General features: G+C 42.0%; 1 protein-coding gene across 4 annotated transcripts in view; it reads right to left on the bottom strand.

Moving 5' to 3' along the window:
* VIT (vitrin) overlaps positions 1 to 11,873 on the bottom strand; it is a 120,447-nt gene extending 108,574 nt beyond the window's left edge. For all 4 annotated transcript variants that reach the window (XM_032239301.1, XM_032239302.1, XM_032239303.1 and 1 more), the window contains exon 1: positions 11,601 to 11,873. The gene's annotated coding sequence lies outside the window, so the exon portion shown is untranslated. The remainder of the gene's footprint in view (positions 1 to 11,600) is intronic.
* Between the last annotated feature and the right edge of the window lie 2,709 nt (positions 11,874 to 14,582).

Below are 14,582 nucleotides of genomic sequence, written 5' to 3'. Positions count from 1 at the left end.
GTTGGTGGCCTACACAGAGCATCTGTTTCCCCCTTCCTTCTTCCTAACAGAATCTGAATTTGATAAAGGAAATCAGATAGCCCGACCACTGAAAGGAAGCAGGTCCATCCACAGCTCCCAGGCAGAGCCCCATTCAGGGCCTAAGGCAAGGATGGTTAGACCCCCCCACCTCTTGCTGGTGATTGCTCCAGGCTTGGGCCCAGGCACTTGCCAGGTGATCATACTAGTTACTAGTCTAGGTGGGTTGTATCCTGAGTTGTAACAGACAGAATGTAAGGACTTAAAGCCTTTGTTTTTGGAGAGAGGGCGCCTCTCTCATTGGAAATGAACAAGGGAACAGTTTGTTGTGGGTCTGCTGGCTGCCAACTTGTGACCATGAGAAAAGTCCAGCTGAGGAAACTGCTAATTCAAGGGGAGGAGGGAAGCTAGGCAAATCACAGAGAAATGAGTCAGAGCTATGATTTGTCTTGTGCCTGAGGGCTGGGCCTGCCTCTGGACTGTCTGTTATGTGAGCTAATACATTTCCCTTTCACTTGGCTAGCAGCTGAAAGATTACTCCTAACTGCTACCTAATTCACAGTGGTCGTTCGTATACTGGTTTTAACTAGAGAAGACTGTAATAATAGGGGTTTATACCAGAGTCTGCAGAGGGTTTTCTCACTAAACTGTTTTCTCACTTAAACCACCTACGAGCCCCTTGAGGAGGTGAAACGGACATTATAATTCCCATAATTCAGAGCAGGGAAGTGACTTGGCCAACCTCACACAGCCCAGATTTCCAACTTAATATTTCTACCATGCCAACTTCTCACATGGTTGTCACTGTAAGTTTCAAATGATTCCATGATTTCTTATATAATACTATAATAAAATAAAAATGCCACTCTTCATTTGCATAGTACTTTTCGCTTTCCAAAGCCTGCTTACATCTACAACTTAAGCAGCTCAATTATTATTGTCAGATGCAGAGATGACAGTCACTGAAATATATATGACTCAGCTGGTCAAAAGCTTATGATCTAGCAAAAAAAGATAACTGAAGCCAATCGAGATCTCCCTTGGGATTTTGGAATCAAGATTCTGAAAGCCTTAGAAGCTGTGAGTTTGCGCAAGCTGCAGGCCATGTGGGGCCCTAGATAAGATGTATAAGAGGAGGGCAGAGAGAGATGGAGGGGACAAGTATGTGGCCCTCGGAGGAGCAGGGGAGCAGATCTCTTCATTTCTGGCCACTTTCCAGGTCCCATTTCCAGGCTGAAGGAGGTCCAGCTGGACTCTGACTCCTATGCCTGACATTGATGTTTTTGGGTCTTTGACTTAAGTCAGTTGAAGTTGGTTTCTGTTTCCTGCAGCTTTGATTAAAACCCTTTTCATATTTATTGCTCTAGTTATGTCCTGTTTCCCTGAAATGATTCAGAATAAAATGAAAACACTTAAAATGAAAAGGACATATGTGCTTGTCTTTTGGTAGCATCAAAGCAGAGGGTCCCCAGAGAGGCTATCCCCAACCCTGAAGCCAAGCTCTGGGAAGAAGGGTGGCAAGAAATCCCGTGAGCTGTCGCAGCCACTGAGAAAGTCTGGGATGCTCAGGAAAAAAAAAAAAAATGGAAGTGAGCGATCTTGAAACCATGCTGCCAGAATGTTGCTGTAGAGTTTCCTCATAATTTATGACAGTAGTTAACAGAGGTGATTTGGTCCCGCAGGAGACCTATAACCGTGTTTCGTTTGAAGACTTTTGGGGTTGTCACAACTTTGACGGGACAGCAGGATGCTGCTGGCATCTAGTGGGTACAGGCCAGAGTAGAGACGCTGCTGACCATCCTGCAATGCCCAGGACAGCCTCAACAACAAAGAAGTGCTCACCCACAGGTAAATAGTGCCAGGGCTGAGAAACTGATTTATGAGAATGTTTATTTCTCGATGTATTTATGAGAACGTTATGCTTACTGAGATTCCAATCTCTAGAAACTTCCCATAAAAATTTTATGTACTGGCCGGATGCGGTGGTTCACGCCTGTAATCCCACCAATTTGGGAGGCCGAGGAGGGTAGATCACGAGGTCAGGAGATCGAGACCATCCTGGCCAACATAGTGAAACCCTGTCTCTACTAAAATACAAAAAATTAGCCAGGGATGGTGGTGGTGGGCATCTACAGTCCCAGCTACTCAGGAGGCTGAGGCAGGGGAATTGCCTGAACCCAGGAAGCAGAGGTTGCAGTGAGCTGAGATCACACCACTGCACTCTAGCCTGGGCAACACAGCGACTCTGTCTCAAAAAAAAATTCTATGTACTTCTGTGATGACTAGAATATGTATCCCCTTCTCCAGGATCTCCTTTCACCACCAGTAGTCAGAGAAAATCCTAAAGCAAAGATGTTTCCTCATGGGCGGTTGGGTGGGTTGAAGATCTCATCCATGTATACAACTGACATATGCCTGTGCCATTAGGTTCATTGATCCATGTGGCATGTTTCTGCATGTCGGAATACCAAGAAGGGAAAGCCTTTTTTGGTTGTGTGTTTCAGATCATTATTTTGTACTGCGTTAGGAACCTGACATATGGTAATGCTTACCACATCCACAAAGGCTTCTACCAATGGTGATTTCTAGAGAGACTGCAAACAGTAATTACATTTCTGAAGTGGTAGTTTAGATCTTATATTGCCAGTAGGAAAAAATACTAGTTTGCTGGCATGCCCCAAATGAGCTCTAAAGAATCCCTTCCAAGAGTTATTTATCTTGTGTAATGGAAAGGGACATGAAGATCAGGAAATCTAAAGGAAAGGGGCCAGGACCTCAAAAAGACGAGGTGGGCCCTGATTGCTCCTCTTTGTTACCCTGGAAACCGTGGGTGGTTTAAGGACTGTCATGAAGCTTTGGAAGATGAGTTTCTCTCATCACAAACATCTTTGCCTAATGTGTTTGACACTGTGGATTAGCCTTGTCTCCTCCCAGTTCTCCCCCTTGGGCTTTGAGGTTTGTGGTTGCCAAGGGGCTGTCTACTGTGAATTTGGAGCTGGGTGTTTGGTTCTGCCCAACTTGATCCCTAGAGCCTGGACTAGTCTGAACACACTGTGCTTTTTGGTCTGCCTTCAATTCTGAAGCACAGCAAAACATTCTCAGGTCCGACAAAACTTTCCAGCTGAGATAGGAAGGCAGATGAGGGTGTGCCTGTAAGATCCACGCCCTCCCTTCTGCTGCTCAGTAGAGAATGGGTTCCTCTCAGATGACAGGGTTTGGAAGGCAGGCTTGGGGCTGTGGGTGAAGCACATTCTCGAATCCCGGCGACCACAGACCTGGGTAAAATGGAGGGTGTGGAGGACAGTGTCTGTGGCTCAGGAATGGAGGGCTGTGGAGGATTAAGCCTCAGGAATTTCCAGGGACCAGTAGAAACAGTCATTTAGAAGCAGGAGACCCAGCCCTCCAAAGGTGGCCACCAACAGTCCTACTTCAGAGGCCTTCCTGGTACCACCCCCAGCTCTGAAGGCGCCCTCAGACCCTCCTGCATGGCCCCCTGACTATTTTGGCCTAGATATATAGAGGCCTATTAAATGAGATGGGATTGATCGCTTTGCTCTTCTTCCTGGGAAGTTTTAGAAGTGTAGAGTTCATGCGCATAGTAATAACTATCATTGACTAAATGTCTACTATATGCTGCACATGGCACACAGGTGATCTTACATAACTGTCATGGTGATCCTGTCAGGTAAGGACTATTGTGCCCATTCATTAGAGCAGGAAATTGAGACTTAAAGAACTTCAGTAAACTGCCCAAGCTGGCCAGGTGCAGTGGCTCATGCCTGTAATCCTAGCACTTTAGGAGGCTGAGGTGGGTGGATCACCTGAGGTCAGGAGTTCAAGACCACCCTGGGCAACATGGTGAAACCCCATCTCTATTAAAAATACAAAAATTAGCTGGGCCTGGTGGCGCGTGCCTGTAATCCCAGCTACTCCAGAGGCTTAGGCAGGAGAATCGCTTGAAGCTGGGAGGCAGAGGTTGCAGTGAGCCGAGATCATGCCACTGCACTCCAGTGTGGTGACAGAGCAGGACTCTGTCTCAAAAAAACAGAACAAAACAAAACAAAAACTGCCCAAGCTTACAGAATAAATATATAGCGGAACCAGAATTCTATCCCAAACCTGAAACACTTAACTCCATTCAACATCTGATTTTCCCACTGTATAAGATGGTTTTATCTTCCTTTTACCTTGATGCAGATATCCCAGGCTTTTGAAATACTTGGTTGACAATTGTTAAAGCACACACTGTAAAGTACATACCTTGTATGATAAAGAGATCTTAGTTAAAAGGTTATGAGATTTTTCAAGAGTCATATTTGAGCCTGAACTCACAACTCTCTGTCACACACAAATGTTATTTAGGGTAAAATGATGCACCAGGCATATTTTTAAGTGTAACCAGGCATAACACACCCATTTAAGTAAACATTTGAGTGTATTGTCATTGACTGTGTAATGGGATGTTAAAATAAGATGATCCTTTTGTCTTAGTTTTGGTTGAGACCTCAAGACAATAGGTTCCGACCACTTCCATGTTCTAAAATAGTCTCTTTGGAGCTCCTTTCACTATCACCTGAAGTTGGGTGGGAGTAGGGGAGCCACCTGCTCTTCTTCCACATCTAGGTAGGGAGAAGAGGAGGGAAAATGCCTACAACTTGTCTTTAAGAAATTTTTGGCAGGGTACAGTGGCTCATGCCTGTAATCCCAGCACTTTGGGAGGCCGAGACGAGCACATCACAAGGTCCAAGAAATTGAGACCATCCTGGCCAACATGGTGAAACCCCATTTCTACTAAAAATATAAAAATTAGCTGGGCGAAGTGGTACATGCCTATAGTCCCAGCTACTCGAGAGACTGAGGCAGGAGAATTGCTTGAACCCAGGAGGCAGAGGTTGCAGTGAGCTGAGATTGTACCACTGCACTTCAGCCTGGTGACAGAGAGAGACTGTTTTTAAATGAAAAGAGAGAAATTTCCGGTCTCTCATCTCCAACTACCTCTCTCAGCTTCTACAACCTCTTGCATAGAGAGGTCCTCAGCCAGGGATCTTGGTTCTCAGTCACCTCCTTGGATACCCAGCTTGGATACCCAAGTAACCCAATTTGAAGTGGCTGAGTAGTTGTGTCTCTGGGTCTGATGTATGCCTCCATGGACTGGTGCCTGTCATGAGTAAGTTCATCTACAGGAGAGGGGAAGAGCTTGTGGCAGTCAGAACTCCCTGTGTGACAGAGTCAGCCTGAGGTTTTAGCTCTGGCCTGAGTCAGGTACGTGGAGGGCTGAGGAGCCTTCGCAGAAAGCAGCCAGACAGAGCTTACCAGTTGCCCAAGGGCTGAGGGAGGAGTTGTAAACCCCCAGCCAGAATAGATTTATTTCATAACATCTAGGGAACTACAGGTGAGGATTCCTCAACGCTGTAGGGGAGGGCATCCTCACAGCACCACACACGTGCCCTATGGGAACAAGAAGCAGTTATAAACCCCTGCAAAGCTCAGGGAACCTGGATGCTTGCTCATGACAGTACCAACTAGTGAGGCCTGTCCCTGCCTCCCACCTTTCCTCCCTGCACCCACTTCAACTCTGGACACAAAGAGACTACCATTAGTGTCCAGCGGGGAGAGAGGTAAAGGCGCGAGGCAGAGAAAGAAAATTCAATCACACCCCTTTTCCGTTGCACAAAGCAAGCCTGGATGTGGGGGATGAGACTTTAAACTTTGAACATCATTTTTATGTTTTTAAGGATTACCTAGTATTATGTACATGTTAATGACTGAACTGAGATTGTTTGGGAGTGTAATGTGAACAAGGTCTTTTATATTTATATATATATATATATATATATATATATATATACACATATACACACACACACATACACATATATAACCTCTGAGCATGGCCTGACAGATTTCATCCAGAGCAGAGGCAAGAACTGCCCCTAAACAGTGTGTGAGTGAGCAGTAGGTGGTCAGGGGGAAACTGAGCATGTGAGAATGGTGCCCTCTGTGTCTGCTTGTCCAAAGACACACTTGGGCTCTCCATTCCTCCTCCTCCAGCCTGCTGCAGACACACTGGGCTCCCAAGCAGGGTTCCACTCAGGGCTGTTGCATTTGCTTTTCCCTCTGCCTGGAATGCTCTTCCCTGAGGGACCCACAAAGGTTGCTTCCTGGCTTCCTTCATTTCTGTTTAACATTCACCAAATCTGCCGGGCGTGGTGGCTCACGCCTGTAATCCCAGCATTTTGGGAAGCCGAGGTGGGCAGATCACGAGGTCAGGAGATCGAGACCATCCTGGCTAACACGGTGAAAACCCATCTCTACTAAAAATACAAAAAATTAGCTGGGCATGGCGGCACGTGCCTGTAATCGCAGCTACTTGGGAGGCTGAGATAGGAGAATAGCATGAACCCAGGAGGCGGAGGTTGCAGTGAGCCAAGATCGTGCCACTGCACTCCAGCCTGGGCGAGCGGGATTTCATTTCAAAAAACAAAAACAAACAAAAAACATTCACCAAATCATGCAATGCAAATCCTCCTCCTCACTGCTGTCTGCATCCTACTTTGCTACTTATGTTTTTCGCAGCCCCTTATCACCACTGGGCCTCTTACCTATATTTGTTTATTCCCCCTCCCCCCGCCCCGCCCCGTTAGGAAAATGGAAACGATTTTGTTCACTCTTCTTCTCAAGCGCGTGGGATTGGGAATGGTACGTGGAGATGGCCCAATAAATATTTGCTCTTTCTGTTGTTGAATGTTCTCTCTTCCCCAAATTCCTTTTGCTTTTTGGAGTGCAGATTGACTCACTATGTTGTGTAAATACGGCCGGTCTGGGCACGGTTAACTTGCACCTTTATGTCCAAAGCATGTTTTCTCTGTCTGGAACACAAAGAAGCCCAGTGGAGGGAATTCACTTAGCATTAAGATGCCAGTGATCTGATCCCTTGGAAACTACAGGTAGGGCTTCCCCGAGGGCATAGGTATATATTTTTTCTTTTTGAATAAGAGAAGAAAGAATGTAGAAACAGAATGCCTTCTCACTATAGCCTGAAGGGCGATGTTTATCCACACAGAAGTTTAGCCTTTCTCCAACTGAAGGAAAGAATTTGAGAAATTTTCATGACAGTGTTGTCAATGTAGAGACCCTTATCAGGGAAAGTGATTTTCTGAAGTAGCTTGAGTCATAAGGAAACGTGATTCTTTCTGCAACAAGCTGCCGGGTTAACCTTCCAATGAAGATAAAGGAGAGGTTTTGGAGGCGGGCTACACAGAGGGCTTCATGACAGTCTCCTCCTCAGCCTTCCCTCCTCTTGCAACCCCTGACTCCCCTGAGTCAGACACCCAAAAAACGATTCTTCATCTGAGTCACCACACCAAAAAAAAAAAAAAAAAAGCATTTTTTCCCCATCCACCCAGAAAGCGATTCTCATCCAAGAGGTATCCAGGAGATTATCTAAGAATGATAGAAATAAAAGTGCTCCTCACCTGGCAGACCTTCCCCTGTGAGTTTCTTGCCTCCATTCCTCTCCCTTATTATGACAAAGGTGTCTCTACCTGCAAGGAGGAACACCTTTTTTTTTTTTTTAAGAATTCTCACTTGGCTTGAGAACTATGTTTTCAGAGATGGCAAAGACTAATTTGGTACTGTCACAGAAAAACCAGGACCATGTGTAATTGTTGCCTGGCACATTAAGCGTATGACTTTGGAAGTAGACCTCTTGGTTTTGAAGCTGAGCTCCACCCCTTACTAGCTTTGTGGCTTCAGACAACTTAGCTTATCAGTGCCTTAGTTTTTTTCATCTGTGTAATGATGATAGTAAGAACTCACCTCATGGGTTTGCTGTTAGGATTAAATGACTTAATATATGAAAAGGGCTGGAGCAGTGGGTGGCACATAAGAATAGCTCTGTAAATGTTAGCAGTTATTATTATTATTATTTAATTGAGATAGAGTCTTGCTCTGTTGACCAGGCTGGAGTGCAGCGGCAAGTGATCTTCCTGCCTCAGCCTCCTTAGTAGCTTGGATTATAGGTGAGCACAGCTGTGCCTGGCTAATGTTTTTAGTTTTAGTAAGGACAAGGTCTCATTATGTTGCCTAGGCTGGTCTCAAACTCCTGGCCTCAAGCAATCCTCCTGCCTCAGCCACCCAAAGTGTTGGGATCACAGGTATGAGCCACCACACCTGGCCTATTATTGTTGTTGTTGTTTTGTTGTTGTTGTTGTTGGGGTGATGGTTAATCATTTTAAAACCACCACCACCACCACCGTCAACACCACCATGTTGCAAAATGCTGTGTGTTTGAGGGCCAGGAATTTCACTGTCTTCTGCAAACCACAGGGAGAAACATTTTAAGGCAGTGAGAGGGAGGCCTTTTGAGCTTTGTCAGATTACAACCATCACAGAAGTTGCCTCTCTCATTTAGTATTTATTGATTGACAAGCTCAGGTCCCCTGGATAAAAAGATGGCAAGTAGTTTCTAATGATTATATTAATATCACATAATTCCATGAATCTGTTTGCTGAACGTATCCAGTTAGTGAATGTGTCAAAGTTTGAAGATTGTTACAAATGATTTGTTTCACAGTTTATCTGATTTCTTTATTCTAGTCACACATAATGAGAAACAATTTACTAACATTTGGGTGCAGCAATATGCCAGGCACTGATCAAACCTCTTTGCCACAGCTCTGTGGGATAGGTAGACAGCCATAATAGACCCCTTTTATAGATGAGAAAACTGAGGCCAAGAGACTTTAAGTAACTTACCAACATTAACACATTTAAAAAGTAGCAGAGCTTCCTGCCTAACACCCATAGGACCCAGAGCACAGGAAGGGACATTTTTGTCTTGACCTCACATGCGAGGCTTTAAATTAAAGCATTTGGCATTCTTTCCACATGGGGTTATACTGACAGTCACAGAAATACAGCAGAGAACTGAAAAAGTCTTTCATACAGCTTGGACCCACTGTCTCCAGTACACTATGTATATGTATATGTATATGTATATGTATATGTATATGTAATCTCCTATAATTGTCCTGTGAAGAATATAATTATGTTAAATTTCATTTTTGTATACATTAAAGTCTCTGGTTATGTAAACATACATATTTAAGACATACCATAAGTTTTATAGCCCTGTTTCGATACTTCATCATTTAGCAATGTACAGAGAGTTGCAACAGTGAAATTGTCCTGGCCGTATTTTGACATTGGAAAGCTCCCAGTGCATAGAACCATAGGATTGAGAGGGAAATTTAGAGACTATCTTGCTTAACTTCTTCGTTTTGTATGTGATGAAATAGAGATGCAGAGATGTTGAGTAACCTCTCCAAAGCCCCACAGCTAAACGCCCTTTTACTGACAGACAGACCCATGTGCTCTGTCTTGGACTCATTGCTGCTGACACTTGGCTCACACCTCCAAGTGAGAGCAAGGAGAGAGGAAGTTGCACATGTGGGCACAGCATCGTGGGAACATGTGGGAGGCCGTGAAGTTTTTATCATATAAATGCTTTCTAAAGTAATCTTTTTTTTTAATATGTGGGGGGAAAATTTTACATTTTTTTTCTTTTTTTTCTTGAGACTGAATCTCATTTTGTTGCTCAGGCTGGAGTGCAGTGGCATGATCTTGGCTCACTGCAACCTCTGCCTCCAAAGTTCAAGTGATTCTCTCGCCTCAGCCTCCTGAGTAGCTGGGATTACAGGCGCCTGCCACCATGCCTGGCTAATTTTTGTATTTTTAGTAGAGATGGGGTTTCACCATATTGGCCAGGCTGGTCTTGAACTCCTGACCTCGGCCTCCCAAAGTGCTGGGATTACAGGCATGGGCCACTGCACCTGACCAAGATTAAATTGCTATAGAAGTTTTGACATTTCAAAACTCCTTTGGAGCTAAGAATCACTACTGACCTTTGTGGTTACCCTGGAAGGGAGGGTGTACAGGCATTGCTATTTCTGTTTTTTAAAGAGGGAAACAAAAGTCAAGAAATGTTACATACCTTTTCCAAGGTAATAGTTAGGTAGTGGCAGAGCTCTTACTATAATTTAAGACTCCTGGCTTGGCACATGCATTGAACTATACTGCTTTCCTGTATTCAACGTGTCTTACAGGAATCACAGCTGAGAATTGTTCTCATGATGCTATTCATAAACCATTCTCAAACCTCATGTATTTTCTCTGAAAGAAACTATTCTTCATGTGATCAGTGAGTTGGTGGAAAAGACAGTTAGATCTTCTAAACAATATTCATGAAGTAAACACTTTCAGGATAGACATTAAGCATTTCCAATCTTCCTAAGGCTTTTTTTTTTTTTTAGTGGTGAGGCATATGATATATTTAAATGAAGCTTAGTCTGGAAAACCAGCATATGGCAATAAAAAATGCAAGTCCTTGCAATCTTGTAATTCTTTGTCTAAAGCTTTTTAACAAAAGAGGGTATTTTAATTCAATAAATAAAAGATAGTACTTCCCCCTTTCCTACCAGTGCTGGCTACCACTTGCAGCTAACACACACAGAGAGAAAATACACAAACAAACAGTGTTTGATCCTGCTTTGCTGCAGGGTGTTTTCATCTTTCAAGAGACCAAGGGAAAAACAACCTCAGAACTTTACCACCAAAACTTCCAAATTTATTGCAACGCAACGTAATGGTAAAGTACTATTTTCTTAGCACACGCAATTTTGAGCAACCACCATGGCCAAGAATGCTCAGTTTTATTTTTATTTTCTTTGGACATATTGTCCTAAGAAAATTTTAAATTCCACTCTTGATTTTGGAATGGCAAAGATGCTGTGGGTTGTTCGGAGCAAACTAACATGTCTAATTATTCAGTCTTATCCTCTCTCTTTAACCTGTGCTTGAGGCGTTTATTTCATGTTTATACAAGTTGGACACAAATCACACTTAAAAGAGATTTCATATCCTGTCTTCCTGTGAAAAGCTGAGCTACAACGGTAGACTTAACAATGCCAGCCCCTTCTTGGGCTTATCAGTAACAGAAGCATTCAGCCTAAGAAAACACTTTAAGTGTAAACAAGACACAGAATTGCACATGTAGCCACATTCCACTGACATCTGTCTGAATAGAGAGAAGTAGAGGTCCACATGAAATAGTTTCTCTTTTAAGTTAGCACCAATGTGCCCATTTCTCATGCTGCTATGAGATATGAAATATTTACACATCTTTATAAGCAATTAGCGATGTTGCTATTATATTCCATATTTCCAAGCAAAGTTTTTTAAAAAAAGATAATAGAGACTTAAATTACTTTAAGTTCTACACAAATGTCATACTTTTCAACTTATTTTTAACCATAATTAAATAGGTTTAAAGAAACAGTAAAATATCTTGTTATAATATCAATGCAGTTTATGTATAATTAATAAATATATATGTATATTACTAGTTGTTTACAAGGATGCCAACTACCACCCACTCTCATCTCAACTCTCTTGAAACTGAAATTTGTATAGGCTGCTTACTTGGTCAAGGTTTGTACTGTAGTTTCTTAAAGACAAATACATTCCAATAATAATGAATGGAAAGTAACTGTATACACAGCTTAGAAATTCATCAGACATACCTTGTTTGAAGAAAGCAATTTTTTTTTTCAAAAATTTTCCACCACACAGATTGAATATCCTTTTTCCCTTAGGCTTTTCTTTATCACAAATCCCATCCAAATTATTCTAAGGAAGAAACATGAAGGGGTCCGAGAACCTTTTCTTTTCTTCTCAGAGGAGCTAATCAGTCTCATCGACCTCTCGGTACTTTGAAAAACACATTTTACACAGCCCACACACACATACACACACACACTCTCACACACACTGCTTCTCACCCTGGTTATAGTGCTGAATTAGGCGGTCCTCTTTCAAATTTCCACTCCCACTTGCGTTTTTTTTTTGGTAAGGATTTCTAAATATTCTTTTGTAGCCTAAAGCACACATTTTCAGTAAGCAAATTCTACAATTTGACATTCTAAAAAGTAGAAAAGGACCACTTAGATAAAAATGGAAAGTAAAAGATATGTTTTAAAAATTACTTCAGCAGGGGCAATTAAATTTTTTCTTTCTTTTTCAAAAGCTAGTGAACAGCTGGACTGAATAGCACAGAGAAGAAAAACTGTGCAAACACTCCCAAACTTATTCTACTAGACTCTCACTTTTGAATTGAAAATACTTACTTTTTTCCTACATATTAATGCCATTTTTTGTTTCGTTTTGTTTTGCTTCATTCTTTTCTGCGTTTTGGCAAGTTTTATGAAATGATTCAATTATATGCTGGTAGTTACAGGATACAGGATAATCACTGTGGGAAGCAAAACCTGACTCCTGTTTCAAAAAAGTACTGATGAATAATCTCACATCACCAGTGAAATCTGCCAGTTTTAGTTACTTATATATTAGTGTCATCAGTGAAATCTAAGAGATTCAGACCCAAAATGTGGATTAACGTATCACAATATTTTTTAAAAATCAGACTAAAAAAAAGTACATCTGGCAGATCTTGAGATTCCAACGTCCATCAGTGCAGCAGAGCATCTTTTTTCAAGCACAGGAGAAGGCAGCAAAGAGCCATTCCTCCTCCTGCTGGGGAGTGTGCACTCACGCAGCTGGGGAGGAGAACCTTCTTCCATTCGAGAAACCTCCTGTCTTCATCTGTTGGCCCTGGAATTGCTCCTTATATAAGATCATGGTTTGACATACCTCGTGCTCTAATGCCAAGTTATACATGGGATGGTTGCTGGCCTGTCTTCGTTGGCTATATAAAATATGGCCAAGAAGATAGGCCGTCAGGGTAAGAAGTCTGTGTTAATTAGGAGTAACTTTGGCCCAGCTGTCCGGTCTAAAGCTCTCAAATGGGACTATGTGAATCTGGATGGGATAATGGACTCAGCTGTAACTGCTTAATGCTACTGTGCAGAGATGCACCATAATGCATAAGCTTTTTAATGCTGTAAAATATGGTAGCCGAAATTAAATGCCAATTTTTTAGAGGTGAATTAGTGAACAGCTTGATGAAATGCAAAGCTTTTTGATATATAAAACTTGGTAAGTGGAATGATGCAATCAATAGGCAAAATGTAACAAGTTGTCTAGATAGATAGTATGTAATTTCTGCACAGATCTCTGTTTAGTAAATACCTCACTGTATATCAGAAATCTTGCTCTAACAAAGGAACATGAAGACTGAAAAAAAAAAAAAAGAGATGATAGTTTGAATGTTATTTAATCATTTTTACCCCTACTTCTTTTGGTTCCACAATGAAATTATTTCTCAATCCTCTTTATTCCTCCACTAAATTCTGAGCCCAGGTTCTTTGGTGGTAAGGATGATGCTGCAGAAATACTGAGGATCCCCTGTTCTGCCATTTGAATTAGGGCAGGTTCAGATGAAATGGCAGCTAAGCATAATTAATCATCACATTATTACTAATACTACTACTAATAATCCTAATTACTGTTTATCAAATACTTACTTTTACTAAGAACAGCAATCCTGTACATATATCATAACACTTAATATTAGAAGAGTGTAGAAGGATTAGTAGTATCTCCATTCTACAGATAAGAAAACTGAGGCAAAAGAGATTAAGCAACTTTTCCAGGGTCATGCAGCCAGTAAGACAAGATATGGGATTCAAATCCTAGGCTTCCTAACTCCAAAGCAATGGTGCTGTATTAAGACTTAAAGCTGTGATGACTGCACAACATTATGAATGTAATTACTGCTATAATATTGTGCACTTAAAAATGGAAAAAATGGCAAATTGTAAAATATTTTTTACCACAGTTAAAAGAGTAAAAAAAAAAAGGAGCCATTCCCTTTTAAAAAACAATGAAATATCATAATTGTTTTCATCATCTTGGCAAAAATTAGAAATCTGAACAAAGATCACGGCAGATATGTGGTGACGATGAGCCGTTACTGGTGAAGACAAATGTGGCTATTCTAGGGGAAAATCCAGAAGTACTTGGTTGAATTACCTGTGTACCCCAGGATCCATCCCCCTCTTTCTGGGGGTGTATTCTTCAGTGAACTTCTGACACAGGGCCACTAGAAGTCCATTGCTGGAGAATTAATGAGTTAAGTATGGGAGAAGCACAGCATGAAGTCTGTGAGGATGGTGGAAGCAAATGCCCAGAGCCCTTGTACGTGCTGTCCCCAAAGTCTTCTCTTGGATATCTGCATGTCTCACATGCTCACCTTCTTAAAATCTAGGCTCAAATGTTACCTCTTGAGTGAGCCCTTTCCTTATCGTCCTGTTTAAAATGGCACCCCCATCCCAAGCATTTCCTTTTCCTCTTCCCTATTTAGTTCTTCTCTCTAGTACTTATTGCTCTTTAATAATATTTACTACTTGATTTTTAAATTGAGCATCCCCCTTTAGAAAATAGGGTCCAGGAAGGCAGGAGTTTTTAATCTACTTTGATCAGTGATGCATTCCTAGACCTTGAAGCCAACACATAATAGGGCACACAATAAGCATTAACTAAAAAATGATTTAAAATACATTAGAATGGTTGCCTATGGGAAAATAGAATGGGAATGAAGAATTGGG

Source organism: Sapajus apella, unplaced genomic scaffold (genome assembly GCF_009761245.1).
Source record: "Sapajus apella isolate SASKATOON/1434 unplaced genomic scaffold, GSC_monkey_1.0 scaffold44, whole genome shotgun sequence".
NCBI lineage: Eukaryota > Metazoa > Chordata > Mammalia > Primates > Cebidae > Sapajus > Sapajus apella.
The sequence above is the reverse complement of the archived record's forward strand: the minus strand, read 5'-3'. Positions and strand labels throughout refer to the sequence as shown.